We start from the raw sequence: 20570 nt of genomic DNA, 5'->3' as shown, positions 1-20570 counted from the left end.
TACACTACTTGCAGCATGTGTCTACCACATATGGAGGGAAAGGAATTTGAGGAGATTTGAACACACTGAGAGGACACCAGCCACTTTGAGCATCCTGATCACTGATGATGTCAAACACAGAATTCTTAGTGTCAATTTACCTTCAACAATCAGTACACGAGCATTGTATAGATTATGGCGTATCCCTTGGGTTGAGGGAGAAACCAATTGAAGAACACATGTTGTACTGTACCATTACTTATATTAATGAAATTTACATTTACCAAAAAAATGTATGACACAAATGCTTGGGTGTAGATCTACGTTTGGGTCAAGTTTCGTCGAATTTTGAGAATGTTCAAAATTTAGCTGTTTAGCACAGTTTTATTAAAGCAAATTTGTTTCCCTTTTATACTAACTTGTAGTTATTATTACGCTTAGCAAATGTATAATACAAATGCTTGGGTCTAGATTTACGTTTGGATCAAGTTTCGTCGAATTTTGAGAACGTTCAAAATTTAGCAGTTTAGCACAGTTTTATTAAACCAAGTCTGTTTCCCTTTTATACTAACTTGTGGTTATTATTACGCTTAGCAAATTTACAGCACAAATGCTTTGATCTAGACCAACGTTTGGTTCAAGTTTCCTCGAATTCTGAGAACATTCAAAAGTTACCTGTTTTGCACGGTTTTATTAAAGCATGTTTGTTTCCCTTTTATACTAACTTGTAGTTATTATTACGCTTAGCAAATTTACAACACAAATGCTTTGATCTAGACCAACGTTTGGGTCAAGTTTCGTCGAATTCTGAGAACGTTCAAAATTTAGCTGTTTTGCACGGTTTTATTAAAGCAAGTTTGTTTTCGTTTTATACTAACTTGTAGTCATTATTTTGCTTAGGAAAATTTAAAACACAAATTCTTGGGTCTAGACCTACGTTTGGGTCAAGTTTCGTCGAATTCTGAGAACGCTCAAAATTTAGCTGTTTTCCACTGTTTTACTAAAACAAGATTTTTTCCCTTTTATACTAACTTCTAGTTATTACTATTGCTTAACAAATTTACAATACAAATGCTTGGGTCTAGACCAACGTTTGGGTCAAGCTTCGTCGAATTCTAAGAACGATAAAAGATTAGCTGTTTTGCACGATTTTTTTGGTAAAATGTAATTTTCATTAATGAAGGAAAAAAATATTACAACAATGCCCCTCGTCAGGTGTCTCCCTCGACAGGCCAAGGTATCCACCATAGTCTATATAATGCACGTGTGCTAACAGAGCTAGGGAGTTCTAGACTAATTATGCGCTGGCGCATATCTTCCATAATCAGGTTTGCTACCATGCTAGGAGGGTTCTCAACTTGCTCAAATCTTCTAGTGTTCCTCTCCTTCCAAATATGATAAACACACGATCCTAATAGTGCACGGTATGCATTGTTGATGATATGTTTCCCACGCCATTTTCGTGCCCCCCATACAATATCTTGTGTCCATTCCCGATTACGCCACTGAAATCGTACCATGCATCGTATAGTGCTGATGCATCGTCTACTAAATCTTCAGTGGAAGAACAAGTGGTCGTGTGATTCGACCATGTCATCATTGCAAAGTACGCAATGCCCAAGGTGGGATAACCATGGTTTATCCGTTGTGGCCAGCTTCTCCAGAATCGCAAGCCACAGGATGAACATATGACGAGGAATCTTCAGAGGGCCTGAAAGTAGTGAAGTCCAGTCTACTTTCGGTCCCGGTGGCATCATAAGCCGATAGAGCTCCTGAGTGGTGGGGCTCCCATTCATAAATCTCTAAATAATCCGATCTGATCCTCCATAGATACGAGGCAGTGTGTGAGTAATCTCTAAGCACTCCATGTCCGTAATCAATGGCCACTGCCATTGATTCTCGTGGATAACTGAATTCAATGTAGCATTCTCGTGCATACCCAATCTGGAAGGCCCTCGTGGGAATCTGTCTATGAGTGGTCCAAGGGTGTGCCATGGATCCTTCCATAAATAAAATTCACTCCCCTCACCAATGCGGTATTCAACGATAGATCGTATCCAAGTACGCAAACGCAAGAGTTTCCTCCATCCCCATGGCCCCTTATGATCCGGTATAGTCCAGATTGAACTATCCCGTAAGCGTCTACTAATCAACCAATCCACCTATATCGACGTCCTGTCACATCGGATGACCTCGCATAGTTTTTTGCACATAAGAGCACGGTTTTATTAAAACAAGTTTGTTTCCCATTTATACTAACTTGTAGTTATTATTACGCTTAGCAAATGCATAACACAGTTGCTTGGGTCTAGATCTACGTTTGGGTCAAGTCTCGTCGGATTGTGAGAACGATCAAAATTCAGTTCTTTTGCACGGTTTATTAAAGCAAGTTTGTATCCCTTTTATACTAACTTGTAGTTATTATTACGCTTAGGAAATGTATAACACAAATGTGTCTACCGTACACTACAAATGTATAACTTTTGCAGATCTTACCGTACACTACTTGCAGCATGTGTCTACCACATATGGAGGGAAAGGAATTTGAGGAGATTTGAACACACTGAGAGGACACCAGCCACTTTGAGCATCCTGATCACTGATGATGTCAAACACAGAATTCTTAGTGTCAATTTACCTTCAACAATCAGTACACGAGCATTGTATAGATTATGGCGTATCCCTTGGGTTGAGGGAGAAACCAATTGAAGAACACATGTTGTACTGTACCATTACTTATATTAATGAAATTTACATTTACCAAAAAAATGCATGACACAAATGCTTGGGTGTAGATCTACGTTTGGGTCAAGTTTCGTCGAATTTTGAGAATGTTCAAAATTTAGCTGTTTAGCACAGTTTTATTAAAGCAAATTTGTTTCCCTTTTATACTAACTTGTAGTTATTATTACGCTTAGCAAATGTATAATACAAATGCTTGGGTCTAGATTTACGTTTGGATCAAGTTTCGTCGAATTTTGAGAACGTTCAAAATTTAGCAGTTTAGCACAGTTTTATTAAACCAAGTCTGTTTCCCTTTTATACTAACTTGTGGTTATTATTACGCTTAGCAAATTTACAGCACAAATGCTTTGATCTAGACCAACGTTTGGTTCAAGTTTCCTCGAATTCTGAGAACATTCAAAAGTTACCTGTTTTGCACGGTTTTATTAAAGCATGTTTGTTTCCCTTTTATACTAACTTGTAGTTATTATTACGCTTAGCAAATTTACAACACAAATGCTTTGATCTAGACCAACGTTTGGGTCAAGTTTCGTCGAATTCTGAGAACGTTCAAAATTTAGCTGTTTTGCACGGTTTTATTAAAGCAAGTTTGTTTTCGTTTTATACTAATTTGTAGTCATTATTTTGCTTAGGAAAATTTAAAACACAAATTCTTGGGTCTAGACCTACGTTTGGGTCAAGTTTCGTCGAATTCTGAGAACGCTCAAAATTTAGCTGTTTTCCACTGTTTTACTAAAACAAGATTTTTTCCCTTTTATACTAACTTCTAGTTATTACTATTGCTTAACAAATTTACAATACAAATGCTTGGGTCTAGACCAACGTTTGGGTCAAGCTTCGTCGAATTCTAAGAACGATAAAAGATTAGCTGTTTTGCACGATTTTTTTGGTAAAATGTAATTTTCATTAATGAAGGAAAAAAATATTACAACAATGCCCCTCGTCAGGTGTCTCCCTCGACAGGCTAAGGTATCCACCATAGTCTATATAATGCACGTGTGCTAACAGAGCTAGGGAGTTCTAGACTAATTATGCGCTGGCGCATATCTTCCATAATCAGGTTTGCTACCATGCTAGGAGGGTTCTCAACTTGCTCAAATCTTCTAGTGTTCCTCTCCTTCCAAATATGATAAACACACGATCCTAATAGTGCACGGTATGCATTGTTGATGATATGTTTCCCACGCCATTTTCGTGCCCCCCATACAATATCTTGTGTCCATTCCCGATTACGCCACTGAAATCGTACCATGCATCGTATAGTGCTGATGCATCGTCTACTAAATCTTCAGTGGAAGAACAAGTGGTCGTGTGATTCGACCATGTCATCATTGCAAAGTACGCAATGCCCAAGGTGGGATAACCATGGTTTATCCGTTGTGGCCAGCTTCTCCAGAATCGCAAGCCACAGGATGAACATATGACGAGGAATCTTCAGAGGGCCTGAAAGTAGTGAAGTCCAGTCTACTTTCGGTCCCGGTGGCATCATAAGCCGATAGAGCTCCTGAGTGGTGGGGCTCCCATTCATAAATCTCTAAATAATCCGATCTGATCCTCCATAGATACGAGGCAGTGTGTGAGTAATCTCTAAGCACTCCATGTCCGTAATCAATGGCCACTGCCATTGATTCTCGTGGATAACTGAATTCAATGTAGCATTCTCGTGCATACCCAATCTGGAAGGCCCTCGTGGGAATCTGTCTATGAGTGGTCCAAGGGTGTGCCATGGATCCTTCCATAAATAGAATTCACTCCCCTCACCAATGCGGTATTCAACGATAGATCGTATCCAAGTACGCAAACGCAAGAGTTTCCTCCATCCCCATGGCCCCTTATGATCCGGTATAGTCCAGATTGAACTATCCCGTAAGCGTCCACTAATCAACCAATCCACCTATATCGACGTCCTGTCACATCGGATGACCTCGCATAGTTTTTTGCACATAAGAGCACGGTTTTATTAAAACAAGTTTGTTTCCCATTTATACTAACTTGTAGTTATTATTACGCTTAGCAAATGCATAACACAGTTGCTTGGGTCTAGATCTACGTTTGGGTCAAGTCTCGTCGGATTGTGAGAACGATCAAAATTCAGTTCTTTTGCACGGTTTATTAAAGCAAGTTTGTATCCCTTTTATACTAACTTGTAGTTATTATTACGCTTAGGAAATGTATAACACAAATGTGTCTACCGTACACTACAAATGTATAACTTTTGCAGATCTTACCGTACACTACTTGCAGCATGTGTCTACCACATATGGAGGGAAAGGAATTTGAGGAGATTTGAACACACTGAGAGGACACCAGCCACTTTGAGCATCCTGATCACTGATGATGTCAAACACAGAATTCTTAGTGTCAATTTACCTTCAACAATCAGTACACGAGCATTGTATAGATTATGGCGTATCCCTTGGGTTGAGGGAGAAACCAATTGAAGAACACATGTTGTACTGTACCATTACTTATATTAATGAAATTTACATTTACCAAAAAAATGTATGACACAAATGCTTGGGTGTAGATCTACGTTTGGGTCAAGTTTCGTCGAATTTTGAGAATGTTCAAAATTTAGCTGTTTAGCACAGTTTTATTAAAGCAAATTTGTTTCCCTTTTATACTAACTTGTAGTTATTATTACGCTTAGCAAATGTATAATACAAATGCTTGGGTCTAGATTTACGTTTGGGTCAAGTTTCGTCGAATTTTGAGAACGTTCAAAATTTAGCAGTTTAGCACAGTTTTATTAAACCAAGTCTGTTTCCCTTTTATACTAACTTGTGGTTATTATTACGCTTAGCAAATTTACAGCACAAATGCTTTGATCTAGACCAACGTTTGGTTCAAGTTTCCTCGAATTCTGAGAACATTCAAAAGTTACCTGTTTTGCACGGTTTTATTAAAGCATGTTTGTTTCCCTTTTATACTAACTTGTAGTTATTATTACGCTTAGCAAATTTACAACACACATGCTTTGATCTAGACCAACGTTTGGGTCAAGTTTCGTCGAATTCTGAGAACGTTCAAAATTTAGCTGTTTTGCACGGTTTTATTAAAGCAAGTTTGTTTTCGTTTTATACTAACTTGTAGTCATTATTTTGCTTAGGAAAATTTAAAACACAAATTCTTGGGTCTAGACCTACGTTTGGGTCAAGTTTCGTCGAATTCTGAGAACGCTCAAAATTTAGCTGTTTTCCACTGTTTTACTAAAACAAGATTTTTTCCCTTTTATACTAACTTCTAGTTATTACTATTGCTTAACAAATTTACAATACAAATGCTTGGGTCTAGACCAACGTTTGGGTCAAGCTTCGTCGAATTCTAAGAACGATAAAAGATTAGCTGTTTTGCACGATTTTTTTGGTAAAATGTAATTTTCATTAATGAAGGAAAAAAATATTACAACAATGCCCCTCGTCAGGTGTCTCCCTCGACAGGCCAAGGTATCCACCATAGTCTATATAATGCACGTGTGCTAACAGAGCTAGGGAGTTCTAGACTAATTATGCGCTGGCGCATATCTTCCATAATCAGGTTTGCTACCATGCTAGGAGGGTTCTCAACTTGCTCAAATCTTCTAGTGTTCCTCTCCTTCCAAATATGATAAACACACGATCCTAATAGTGCACGGTATGCATTGTTGATGATATGTTTCCCACGCCATTTTCGTGCCCCCCATACAATATCTTGTGTCCATTCCCGATTACGCCACTGAAATCGTACCATGCATCGTATAGTGCTGATGCATCGTCTACTAAATCTTCAGTGGAAGAACAAGTGGTCGTGTGATTCGACCATGTCATCATTGCAAAGTACGCAATGCCCAAGGTGGGATAACCATGGTTTATCCGTTGTGGCCAGCTTCTCCAGAATCGCAAGCCACAGGATGAACATATGACGAGGAATCTTCAGAGGGCCTGAAAGTAGTGAAGTCCAGTCTACTTTCGGTCCCGGTGGCATCATAAGCCGATAGAGCTCCTGAGTGGTGGGGCTCCCATTCATAAATCTCTAAATAATCCGATCTGATCCTCCATAGATACGAGGCAGTGTGTGAGTAATCTCTAAGCACTCCATGTCCGTAATCAATGGCCACTGCCATTGATTCTCGTGGATAACTGAATTCAATGTAGCATTCTCGTGCATACCCAATCTGGAAGGCCCTCGTGGGAATCTGTCTATGAGTGGTCCAAGGGTGTGCCATGGATCCTTCCATAAATAGAATTCACTCCCCTCACCAATGCGGTATTCAACGATAGATCGTATCCAAGTACGCAAACGCAAGAGTTTCCTCCATCCCCATGGCCCCTTATGATCCGGTATAGTCCAGATTGAACTATCCCGTAAGCGTCCACTAATCAACCAATCCACCTATATCGACGTCCTGTCACATCGGATGACCTCGCATAGTTTTTTGCACATAAGAGCACGGTTTTATTAAAACAAGTTTGTTTCCCATTTATACTAACTTGTAGTTATTATTACGCTTAGCAAATGCATAACACAGTTGCTTGGGTCTAGATCTACGTTTGGGTCAAGTCTCGTCGGATTGTGAGAACGATCAAAATTCAGTTCTTTTGCACGGTTTATTAAAGCAAGTTTGTATCCCTTTTATACTAACTTGTAGTTATTATTACGCTTAGGAAATGTATAACACAAATGTGTCTACCGTACACTACAAATGTATAACTTTTGCAGATCTTACCGTACACTACTTGCAGCATGTGTCTACCACATATGGAGGGAAAGGAATTTGAGGAGATTTGAACACACTGAGAGGACACCAGCCACTTTGAGCATCCTGATCACTGATGATGTCAAACACAGAATTCTTAGTGTCAATTTACCTTCAACAATCAGTACACGAGCATTGTATAGATTATGGCGTATCCCTTGGGTTGAGGGAGAAACCAATTGAAGAACACATGTTGTACTGTACCATTACTTATATTAATGAAATTTACATTTACCAAAAAAATGTATGACACAAATGCTTGGGTGTAGATCTACGTTTGGGTCAAGTTTCGTCGAATTTTGAGAATGTTCAAAATTTAGCTGTTTAGCACAGTTTTATTAAAGCAAATTAATTTCCCTTTTATACTAACTTGTAGTTATTATTACGCTTAGCAAATGTATAATACAAATGCTTGGGTCTAGATTTACGTTTGGGTCAAGTTTCGTCGAATTTTGAGAACGTTCAAAATTTAGCAGTTTAGCACAGTTTTATTAAACCAAGTCTGTTTCCCTTTTATACTAACTTGTGGTTATTATTACGCTTAGCAAATTTACAGCACAAATGCTTTGATCTAGACCAATATTTGGTTCAAGTTTCCTCGAATTCTGAGAACATTCAAAAGTTACCTGTTTTGCACGGTTTTATTAAAGCATGTTTGTTTCCCTTTTATACTAACTTGTAGTTATTATTACGCTTAGCAAATTTACAACACAAATGCTTTGATCTAGACCAACGTTTGGGTCAAGTTTCGTCGAATTCTGAGAACGTTCAAAATTTAGCTGTTTTGCACGATTTTATTAAAGCAAGTTTGTTTTCGTTTTATACTAACTTGTAGTCATTATTTTGCTTAGGAAAATTTAAAACACAAATTCTTGGGTCTAGACCTACGTTTGGGTCAAGTTTCGTCGAATTCTGAGAACGCTCAAAATTTAGCTGTTTTCCACTGTTTTACTAAAACAAGATTTTTTCCCTTTTATACTAACTTCTAGTTATTACTATTGCTTAACAAATTTACAATACAAATGCTTGGGTCTAGACCAACGTTTGGGTCAAGCTTCGTCGAATTCTAAGAACGATAAAAGATTAGCTGTTTTGCACGATTTTTTTGGTAAAATGTAATTTTCATTAATGAAGGAAAAAAATATTACAACAATGCCCCTCGTCAGGTGTCTCCCTCGACAGGCCAAGGTATCCACCATAGTCTATATAATGCACGTGTGCTAACAGAGCTAGGGAGTTCTAGACTAATTATGCGCTGGCGCATATCTTCCATAATCAGGTTTGCTACCATGCTAGGAGGGTTCTCAACTTGCTCAAATCTTCTAGTGTTCCTCTCCTTCCAAATATGATAAACACACGATCCTAATAGTGCACGGTATGCATTGTTGATGATATGTTTCCCACGCCATTTTCGTGCCCCCCATACAATATCTTGTGTCCATTCCCGATTACGCCACTGAAATCGTACCATGCATCGTATAGTGCTGATGCATCGTCTACTAAATCTTCAGTGGAAGAACAAGTGGTCGTGTGATTCGACCATGTCATCATTGCAAAGTACGCAATGCCCAAGGTGGGATAACCATGGTTTATCCGTTGTGGCCAGCTTCTCCAGAATCGCAAGCCACAGGATGAACATATGACGAGGAATCTTCAGAGGGCCTGAAAGTAGTGAAGTCCAGTCTACTTTCGGTCCCGGTGGCATCATAAGCCGATAGAGCTCCTGAGTGGTGGGGCTCCCATTCATAAATCTCTAAATAATCCGATCTGATCCTCCATAGATACGAGGCAGTGTGTGAGTAATCTCTAAGCACTCCATGTCCGTAATCAATGGCCACTGCCATTGATTCTCGTGGATAACTGAATTCAATGTAGCATTCTCGTGCATACCCAATCTGGAAGGCCCTCGTGGGAATCTGTCTATGAGTGGTCCAAGGGTGTGCCATGGATCCTTCCATAAATAGAATTCACTCCCCTCACCAATGCGGTATTCAACGATAGATCGTATCCAAGTACGCAAACGCAAGAGTTTCCTCCATCCCCATGGCCCCTTATGATCCGGTATAGTCCAGATTGAACTATCCCGTAAGCGTCCACTAATCAACCAATCCACCTATATCGACGTCCTGTCACATCGGATGACCTCGCATAGTTTTTTGCACATAAGAGCACGGTTTTATTAAAACAAGTTTGTTTCCCATTTATACTAACTTGTAGTTATTATTACGCTTAGCAAATGCATAACACAGTTGCTTGGGTCTAGATCTACGTTTGGGTCAAGTCTCGTCGGATTGTGAGAACGATCAAAATTCAGTTCTTTTGCACGGTTTATTAAAGCAAGTTTGTATCCCTTTTATACTAACTTGTAGTTATTATTACGCTTAGGAAATGTATAACACAAATGTGTCTACCGTACACTACAAATGTATAACTTTTGCAGATCTTACCGTACACTACTTGCAGCATGTGTCTACCACATATGGAGGGAAAGGAATTTGAGGAGATTTGAACACACTGAGAGGACACCAGCCACTTTGAGCATCCTGATCACTGATGATGTCAAACACAGAATTCTTAGTGTCAATTTACCTTCAACAATCAGTACACGAGCATTGTATAGATTATGGCGTATCCCTTGGGTTGAGGGAGAAACCAATTGAAGAACACATGTTGTACTGTACCATTACTTATATTAATGAAATTTACATTTACCAAAAAAATGTATGACACAAATGCTTGGGTGTAGATCTACGTTTGGGTCAAGTTTCGTCGAATTTTGAGAATGTTCAAAATTTAGCTGTTTAGCACAGTTTTATTAAAGCAAATTAATTTCCCTTTTATACTAACTTGTAGTTATTATTACGCTTAGCAAATGTATAATACAAATGCTTGGGTCTAGATTTACGTTTGGGTCAAGTTTCGTCGAATTTTGAGAACGTTCAAAATTTAGCAGTTTAGCACAGTTTTATTAAACCAAGTCTGTTTCCCTTTTATACTAACTTGTGGTTATTATTACGCTTAGCAAATTTACAGCACAAATGCTTTGATCTAGACCAATATTTGGTTCAAGTTTCCTCGAATTCTGAGAACATTCAAAAGTTACCTGTTTTGCACGGTTTTATTAAAGCATGTTTGTTTCCCTTTTATACTAACTTGTAGTTATTATTACGCTTAGCAAATTTACAACACAAATGCTTTGATCTAGACCAACGTTTGGGTCAAGTTTCGTCGAATTCTGAGAACGTTCAAAATTTAGCTGTTTTGCACGGTTTTATTAAAGCAAGTTTGTTTTCGTTTTATACTAATTTGTAGTCATTATTTTGCTTAGGAAAATTTAAAACACAAATTCTTGGGTCTAGACCTACGTTTGGGTCAAGTTTCGTCGAATTCTGAGAACGCTCAAAATTTAGCTGTTTTCCACTGTTTTACTAAAACAAGATTTTTTCCCTTTTATACTAACTTCTAGTTATTACTATTGCTTAACAAATTTACAATACAAATGCTTGGGTCTAGACCAACGTTTGGGTCAAGCTTCGTCGAATTCTAAGAACGATAAAAGATTAGCTGTTTTGCACGATTTTTTTGGTAAAATGTAATTTTCATTAATGAAGGAAAAAAATATTACAACAATGCCCCTCGTCAGGTGTCTCCCTCGACAGGCCAAGGTATCCACCATAGTCTATATAATGCACGTGTGCTAACAGAGCTAGGGAGTTCTAGACTAATTATGCGCTGGCGCATATCTTCCATAATCAGGTTTGCTACCATGCTAGGAGGGTTCTCAACTTGCTCAAATCTTCTAGTGTTCCTCTCCTTCCAAATATGATAAACACACGATCCTAATAGTGCACGGTATGCATTGTTGATGATATGTTTCCCACGCCATTTTCGTGCCCCCCATACAATATCTTGTGTCCATTCCCGATTACGCCACTGAAATCGTACCATGCATCGTATAGTGCTGATGCATCGTCTACTAAATCTTCAGTGGAAGAACAAGTGGTCGTGTGATTCGACCATGTCATCATTGCAAAGTACGCAATGCCCAAGGTGGGATAACCATGGTTTATCCGTTGTGGCCAGCTTCTCCAGAATCGCAAGCCACAGGATGAACATATGACGAGGAATCTTCAGAGGGCCTGAAAGTAGTGAAGTCCAGTCTACTTTCGGTCCCGGTGGCATCATAAGCCGATAGAGCTCCTGAGTGGTGGGGCTCCCATTCATAAATCTCTAAATAATCCGATCTGATCCTCCATAGATACGAGGCAGTGTGTGAGTAATCTCTAAGCACTCCATGTCCGTAATCAATGGCCACTGCCATTGATTCTCGTGGATAACTGAATTCAATGTAGCATTCTCGTGCATACCCAATCTGGAAGGCCCTCGTGGGAATCTGTCTATGAGTGGTCCAAGGGTGTGCCATGGATCCTTCCATAAATAGAATTCACTCCCCTCACCAATGCGGTATTCAACGATAGATCGTATCCAAGTACGCAAACGCAAGAGTTTCCTCCATCCCCATGGCCCCTTATGATCCGGTATAGTCCAGATTGAACTATCCCGTAAGCGTCCACTAATCAACCAATCCACCTATATCGACGTCCTGTCACATCGGATGACCTCGCATAGTTTTTTGCACATAAGAGCACGGTTTTATTAAAACAAGTTTGTTTCCCATTTATACTAACTTGTAGTTATTATTACGCTTAGCAAATGCATAACACAGTTGCTTGGGTCTAGATCTACGTTTGGGTCAAGTCTCGTCGGATTGTGAGAACGATCAAAATTCAGTTCTTTTGCACGGTTTATTAAAGCAAGTTTGTATCCCTTTTATACTAACTTGTAGTTATTATTACGCTTAGGAAATGTATAACACAAATGTGTCTACCGTACACTACAAATGTATAACTTTTGCAGATCTTACCGTACACTACTTGCAGCATGTGTCTACCACATATGGAGGGAAAGGAATTTGAGGAGATTTGAACACACTGAGAGGACACCAGCCACTTTGAGCATCCTGATCACTGATGATGTCAAACACAGAATTCTTAGTGTCAATTTACCTTCAACAATCAGTACACGAGCATTGTATAGATTATGGCGTATCCCTTGGGTTGAGGGAGAAACCAATTGAAGAACACATGTTGTACTGTACCATTACTTATATTAATGAAATTTACATTTACCAAAAAAATGTATGACACAAATGCTTGGGTGTAGATCTACGTTTGGGTCAAGTTTCGTCGAATTTTGAGAATGTTCAAAATTTAGCTGTTTAGCACAGTTTTATTAAAGCAAATTTGTTTCCCTTTTATACTAACTTGTAGTTATTATTACGCTTAGCAAATGTATAATACAAATGCTTGGGTCTAGATTTACGTTTGGATCAAGTTTCGTCGAATTTTGAGAACGTTCAAAATTTAGCAGTTTAGCACAGTTTTATTAAACCAAGTCTGTTTCCCTTTTATACTAACTTGTGGTTATTATTACGCTTAGCAAATTTACAGCACAAATGCTTTGATCTAGACCAACGTTTGGTTCAAGTTTCCTCGAATTCTGAGAACATTCAAAAGTTACCTGTTTTGCACGGTTTTATTAAAGCATGTTTGTTTCCCTTTTATACTAACTTGTAGTTATTATTACGCTTAGCAAATTTACAACACAAATGCTTTGATCTAGACCAACGTTTGGGTCAAGTTTCGTCGAATTCTGAGAACGTTCAAAATTTAGCTGTTTTGCACGGTTTTATTAAAGCAAGTTTGTTTTCGTTTTATACTAATTTGTAGTCATTATTTTGCTTAGGAAAATTTAAAACACAAATTCTTGGGTCTAGACCTACGTTTGGGTCAAGTTTCGTCGAATTCTGAGAACGCTCAAAATTTAGCTGTTTTCCACTGTTTTACTAAAACAAGATTTTTTCCCTTTTATACTAACTTCTAGTTATTACTATTGCTTAACAAATTTACAATACAAATGCTTGGGTCTAGACCAACGTTTGGGTCAAGCTTCGTCGAATTCTAAGAACGATAAAAGATTAGCTGTTTTGCACGATTTTTTTGGTAAAATGTAATTTTCATTAATGAAGGAAAAAAATATTACAACAATGCCCCTCGTCAGGTGTCTCCCTCGACAGGCCAAGGTATCCACCATAGTCTATATAATGCACGTGTGCTAACAGAGCTAGGGAGTTCTAGACTAATTATGCGCTGGCGCATATCTTCCATAATCAGGTTTGCTACCATGCTAGGAGGGTTCTCAACTTGCTCAAATCTTCTAGTGTTCCTCTCCTTCCAAATATGATAAACACACGATCCTAATAGTGCACGGTATGCATTGTTGATGATATGTTTCCCACGCCATTTTCGTGCCCCCCATACAATATCTTGTGTCCATTCCCGATTACGCCACTGAAATCGTACCATGCATCGTATAGTGCTGATGCATCGTCTACTAAATCTTCAGTGGAAGAACAAGTGGTCGTGTGATTCGACCATGTCATCATTGCAAAGTACGCAATGCCCAAGGTGGGATAACCATGGTTTATCCGTTGTGGCCAGCTTCTCCAGAATCGCAAGCCACAGGATGAACATATGACGAGGAATCTTCAGAGGGCCTGAAAGTAGTGAAGTCCAGTCTACTTTCGGTCCCGGTGGCATCATAAGCCGATAGAGCTCCTGAGTGGTGGGGCTCCCATTCATAAATCTCTAAATAATCCGATCTGATCCTCCATAGATACGAGGCAGTGTGTGAGTAATCTCTAAGCACTCCATGTCCGTAATCAATGGCCACTGCCATTGATTCTCGTGGATAACTGAATTCAATGTAGCATTCTCGTGCATACCCAATCTGGAAGGCCCTCGTGGGAATCTGTCTATGAGTGGTCCAAGGGTGTGCCATGGATCCTTCCATAAATAAAATTCACTCCCCTCACCAATGCGGTATTCAACGATAGATCGTATCCAAGTACGCAAACGCAAGAGTTTCCTCCATCCCCATGGCCCCTTATGATCCGGTATAGTCCAGATTAAACTATCCCGTAAGCGTCCACTAATCAACCAATCCACCTATATCGACGTCCTGTCACATCGGATGACCTCGCATAGTTTTTTGCACATAAGAGCACGGTTTTATTAAAACAAGTTTGTTTCCCATTTATACTAACTTGTAGTTATTATTACGCTTAGCAAATGCATAACACAGTTGCTTGGGTCTAGATCTACGTTTGGGTCAAGTCTCGTCGGATTGTGAGAACGATCAAAATTCAGTTCTTTTGCACGGTTTATTAAAGCAAGTTTGTATCCCTTTTATACTAACTTGTAGTTATTATTACGCTTAGGAAATGTATAACACAAATGTGTCTACCGTACACTACAAATGTATAACTTTTGCAGATCTTACCGTACACTACTTGCAGCATGTGTCTACCACATATGGAGGGAAAGGAATTTGAGGAGATTTGAACACACTGAGAGGACACCAGCCACTTTGAGCATCCTGATCACTGATGATGTCAAACACAGAATTCTTAGTGTCAATTTACCTTCAACAATCAGTACACGAGCATTGTATAGATTATGGCGTATCCCTTGGGTTGAGGGAGAAACCAATTGAAGAACACATGTTGTACTGTACCATTACTTATATTAATGAAATTTACATTTACCAAAAAAATGCATGACACAAATGCTTGGGTGTAGATCTACGTTTGGGTCAAGTTTCGTCGAATTTTGAGAATGTTCAAAATTTAGCTGTTTAGCACAGTTTTATTAAAGCAAATTTGTTTCCCTTTTATACTAACTTGTAGTTATTATTACGCTTAGCAAATGTATAATACAAATGCTTGGGTCTAGATTTACGTTTGGATCAAGTTTCGTCGAATTTTGAGAACGTTCAAAATTTAGCAGTTTAGCACAGTTTTATTAAACCAAGTCTGTTTCCCTTTTATACTAACTTGTGGTTATTATTACGCTTAGCAAATTTACAGCACAAATGCTTTGATCTAGACCAACGTTTGGTTCAAGTTTCCTCGAATTCTGAGAACATTCAAAAGTTACCTGTTTTGCACGGTTTTATTAAAGCATGTTTGTTTCCCTTTTATACTAACTTGTAGTTATTATTACGCTTAGCAAATTTACAACACAAATGCTTTGATCTAGACCAACGTTTGGGTCAAGTTTCGTCGAATTCTGAGAACGTTCAAAATTTAGCTGTTTTGCACGGTTTTATTAAAGCAAGTTTGTTTTCGTTTTATACTAACTTGTAGTCATTATTTTGCTTAGGAAAATTTAAAACACAAATTCTTGGGTCTAGACCTACGTTTGGGTCAAGTTTCGTCGAATTCTGAGAACGCTCAAAATTTAGCTGTTTTCCACTGTTTTACTAAAACAAGATTTTTTCCCTTTTATACTAACTTCTAGTTATTACTATTGCTTAACAAATTTACAATACAAATGCTTGGGTCTAGACCAACGTTTGGGTCAAGCTTCGTCGAATTCTAAGAACGATAAAAGATTAGCTGTTTTGCACGATTTTTTTGGTAAAATGTAATTTTCATTAATGAAGGAAAAAAATATTACAACAATGCCCCTCGTCAGGTGTCTCCCTCGACAGGCCAAGGTATCCACCATAGTCTATATAATGCACGTGTGCTAACAGAGCTAGGGAGTTCTAGACTAATTATGCGCTGGCGCATATCTTCCATAATCAGGTTTGCTACCATGCTAGGAGGGTTCTCAACTTGCTCAAATCTTCTAGTGTTCCTCTCCTTCCAAATATGATAAACACACGATCCTAATAGTGCACGGTATGCATTGTTGATGATATGTTTCCCACGCCATTTTCGTGCCCCCCATACAATATCTTGTGTCCATTCCCGATTACGCCACTGAAATCGTACCATGCATCGTATAGTGCTGATGCATCGTCTACTAAATCTTCAGTGGAAGAACAAGTGGTCGTGTGATTCGACCATGTCATCATTGCAAAGTACGCAATGCCCAAGGTGGGATAACCATGGTTTATCCGTTGTGGCCAGCTTCTCCAGAATCGCAAGCCACAGGATGAACATATGACGAGGAATCTTCAGAGGGCCTGAAAGTAGTGAAGTCCAGTCTACTTTCGGTCCCGGTGGCATCATAAGCCGATAGAGCTCCTGAGTGGTGGGGCTCCCATTCATAAATCTCTAAATAATCCGATCTGATCCTCCATAGATACGAGGCAGTGTGTGAGTAATCTCTAAGCACTCCATGTCCGTAATCAATGGCCACTGCCATTGATTCTCGTGGATAACTGAATTCAATGTAGCATTCTCGTGCATACCCAATCTGGAAGGCCCTCGTGGGAATCTGTCTATGAGTGGTCCAAGGGTGTGCCATGGATCCTTCCATAAATAAAATTCACTCCCCTCACCAATGCGGTATTCAACGATAGATCGTATCCAAGTACGCAAACGCAAGAGTTTCCTCCATCCCCATGGCCCCTTATGATCCGGTATAGTCCAGATTGAACTATCCCGTAAGCGTCCACTAATCAACCAATCCACCTATATCGACGTCCTGTCACATCGGATGACCTCGCATAGTTTTTTGCACATAAGAGCACGGTTTTATTAAAACAAGTTTGTTTCCCATTTATACTAACTTGTAGTTATTATTACGCTTAGCAAATGCATAACACAGTTGCTTGGGTCTAGATCTACGTTTGGGTCAAGTCTCGTCGGATTGTGAGAACGATCAAAATTCAGTTCTTTTGCACGGTTTATTAAAGCAAGTTTGTATCCCTTTTATACTAACTTGTAGTTATTATTACGCTTAGGAAATGTATAACACAAATGTGTCTACCGTACACTACAAATGTATAACTTTTGCAGATCTTACCGTACACTACTTGCAGCATGTGTCTACCACATATGGAGGGAAAGGAATTTGAGGAGATTTGAACACACTGAGAGGACACCAGCCACTTTGAGCATCCTGATCACTGATGATGTCAAACACAGAATTCTTAGTGTCAATTTACCTTCAACAATCAGTACACGAGCATTGTATAGATTATGGCGTATCCCTTGGGTTGAGGGAGAAACCAATTGAAGAACACATGTTGTACTGTACCATTACTTATATTAATGAAATTTACATTTACCAAAAAAATGTATGACACAAATGCTTGGGTGTAGATCTACGTTTGGGTCAAGTTTCGTCGAATTTTGAGAATGTTCAAAATTTAGCTGTTTAGCACAGTTTTATTAAAGCAAATTTGTTTCCCTTTTATACTAACTTGTAGTTATTATTACGCTTAGCAAATGTATAATACAAATGCTTGGGTCTAGATTTACGTTTGGATCAAGTTTCGTCGAATTTTGAGAACGTTCAAAATTTAGCAGTTTAGCACAGTTTTATTAAACCAAGTCTGTTTCCCTTTTATACTAACTTGTGGTTATTATTACGCTTAGCAAATTTACAGCACAAATGCTTTGATCTAGACCAACGTTTGGTTCAAGTTTCCTCGAATTCTGAGAACATTCAAAAGTTACCTGTTTTGCACGGTTTTATTAAAGCATGTTTGTTTCCCTTTTATACTAACTTGTAGTTATTATTACGCTTAGCAAATTTACAACACAAATGCTTTGATCTAGACCAACGTTTGGGTCAAGTTTCGTCGAATTCTGAGAACGTTCAAAATTTAGCTGTTTTGCACGGTTTTATTAAAGCAAGTTTGTTTTCGTTTTATACTAACTTGTAGTCATTATTTTGCTTAGGAAAATTTAAAACACAAATTCTTGGGTCTAGACCTACGTTTGGGTCAAGTTTCGTCGAATTCTGAGAACGCTCAAAATTTAGCTGTTTTCCACTGTTTTACTAAAACAAGATTTTTTCCCTTTTATACTAACTTCTAGTTATTACTATTGCTTAACAAATTTACAATACAAATGCTTGGGTCTAGACCAACGTTTGGGTCAAGCTTCGTCGAATTCTAAGAACGATAAAAGATTAGCTGTTTTGCACGATTTTTTTGGTAAAATGTAATTTTCATTAATGAAGGAAAAAAATATTACAACAATGCCCCTCGTCAGGTGTCTCCCTCGACAGGCCAAGGTATCCACCATAGTCTATATAATGCACGTGTGCTAACAGAGCTAGGGAGTTCTAGACTAATTATGCGCTGGCGCATATCTTCCATAATCAGGTTTGCTACCATGCTAGGAGGGTTCTCAACTTGCTCAAATCTTCTAGTGTTCCTCTCCTTCCAAATATGATAAACACACGATCCTAATAGTGCACGGTATGCATTGTTGATGATATGTTTTCCACGCCATTTTCGTGCCCCCCATACAATATCTTGTGTCCATTCCCGATTACGCCACTGAAATCGTACCATGCATCGTATAGTGCTGATGCATCGTCTACTAAATCTTCAGTGGAAGAACAAGTGGTCGTGTGATTCGACCATGTCATCATTGCAAAGTACGCAATGCCCAAGGTGGGATAACCATGGTTTATCCGTTGTGGCCAGCTTCTCCAGAATCGCAAGCCACAGGATGAACATATGACGAGGAATCTTCAGAGGGCCTGAAAGTAGTGAAGTCCAGTCTACTTTCGGTCCCGGTGGCATCATAAGCCGATAGAGCTCCTGAGTGGTGGGGCTCCCATTCATAAATCTCTAAATAATCCGATCTGATCCTCCATAGATACGAGGCAGTGTGTGAGTAATCTCTAAGCACTCCATGTCCGTAATCAATGGCCACTGCCATTGATTCTCGTGGATAACTGAATTCAATGTAGCATTCTCGTGCATACCCAATCTGGAAGGCCCTCGTGGGAATCTGTCTATGAGTGGTCCAAGGGTGTGCCATGGATCCTTCCATAAATAAAATTCACTCCCCTCACCAATGCGGTATTCAACGATAGATCGTATCCAAGTACGCAAACGCAAGAGTTTCCTCCATCCCCATGGCCCCTTATGATCCGGTATAGTCCAGATTGAACTATCCCGTAAGCGTCCACTAATCAACCAATCCACCTATATCGACGTCCTGTCACATTGGATGACCTCGCATAGTTTTTTGCACATAAGAGCACGGTTTTATTAAAACAAGTTTGTTTCCCATTTATACTAACTTGTAGTTATTATTACGCTTAGCAAATGCATAACACAGGTTCTTGGGTCTAGATCTACGTTTGGGTCAAGTCTCGTCGGATTGTGAGAACGATCAAAATTCAGTTCTTTTGCACGGTTTATTAAAGCAAGTTTGTATCCCTTTTATACTAACTTGTAGTTATTATTACGCTTAGCAAATGTATAACACAAATGTGTCTACCGTACACTACAAATGTATAACTTATGCAGTTCTTACCGTAGTACACTACTTGCAGCATGTGTCTACCACATATGGAGGGAAAGGAATTTGAGGAGATTTGAACACACTGAGAGGACACCAGCCACTTTGAGCATCCTGATCACTGATGATGTCAAACACAGAATTCTTAGTGTCAATTTACCTTCAACAATCAGTACACGAGCATTGTATAGATTATGGCGTATCCCTTGGGTTGAGGGAGAAACCAATTGAAGAACACATGTTGTACTGTACCATTACTTATATTAATGAAATTTACATTTACCAAAAAAATGTATAACACAAATGCTTGGGTGTAGATCTACGTTTGGGTCAAGTTTCGTCTAATTTTGAGAATGTTCAAAATTTAGCTGTTTAGCACAGTTTTATTAAAGCAAGTTTGTTTCCCTTTTATACTAACTTGTAGTTATTATTACGCTTAGCAAATGTATAATACAAATGCTTGGGTCTAGATTTACGTTTGGGTCAAGTTTCGTCGAATTTTGAGAACGTTCAAAATTTAGCTGTTTAGCACAGTTTTATTAAACCAAGTCTGTTTCCCTTTTATACTAACTTGTGGTTATTATTACGCTTAGCAAATTTACAACACAAATGCTTTGATCTAGACCAACGTTTGGTTCAAGTTTCCTCGAATTCTGAGAACATTCAAAAGTTACCTGTTTTGCACGGTTTTATTAAAGCATGTTTGTTTCCCTTTTATACTAACTTGTAGTTATTATTACGCTTAGCAAATTTACAACACAAATGCTTTGA

The sequence above is a fragment of the Sesamum indicum genome, linkage group LG9 (assembly GCF_026168435.1).
Source record: "Sesamum indicum cultivar Baizhima isolate 11 linkage group LG9, ASM2616843v1, whole genome shotgun sequence".
In the NCBI taxonomy this organism is placed as follows: Eukaryota; Viridiplantae; Streptophyta; class Magnoliopsida; order Lamiales; family Pedaliaceae; genus Sesamum; species Sesamum indicum.
The sequence above is the reverse complement of the archived record's forward strand: the minus strand, read 5'-3'. Positions refer to the sequence as shown.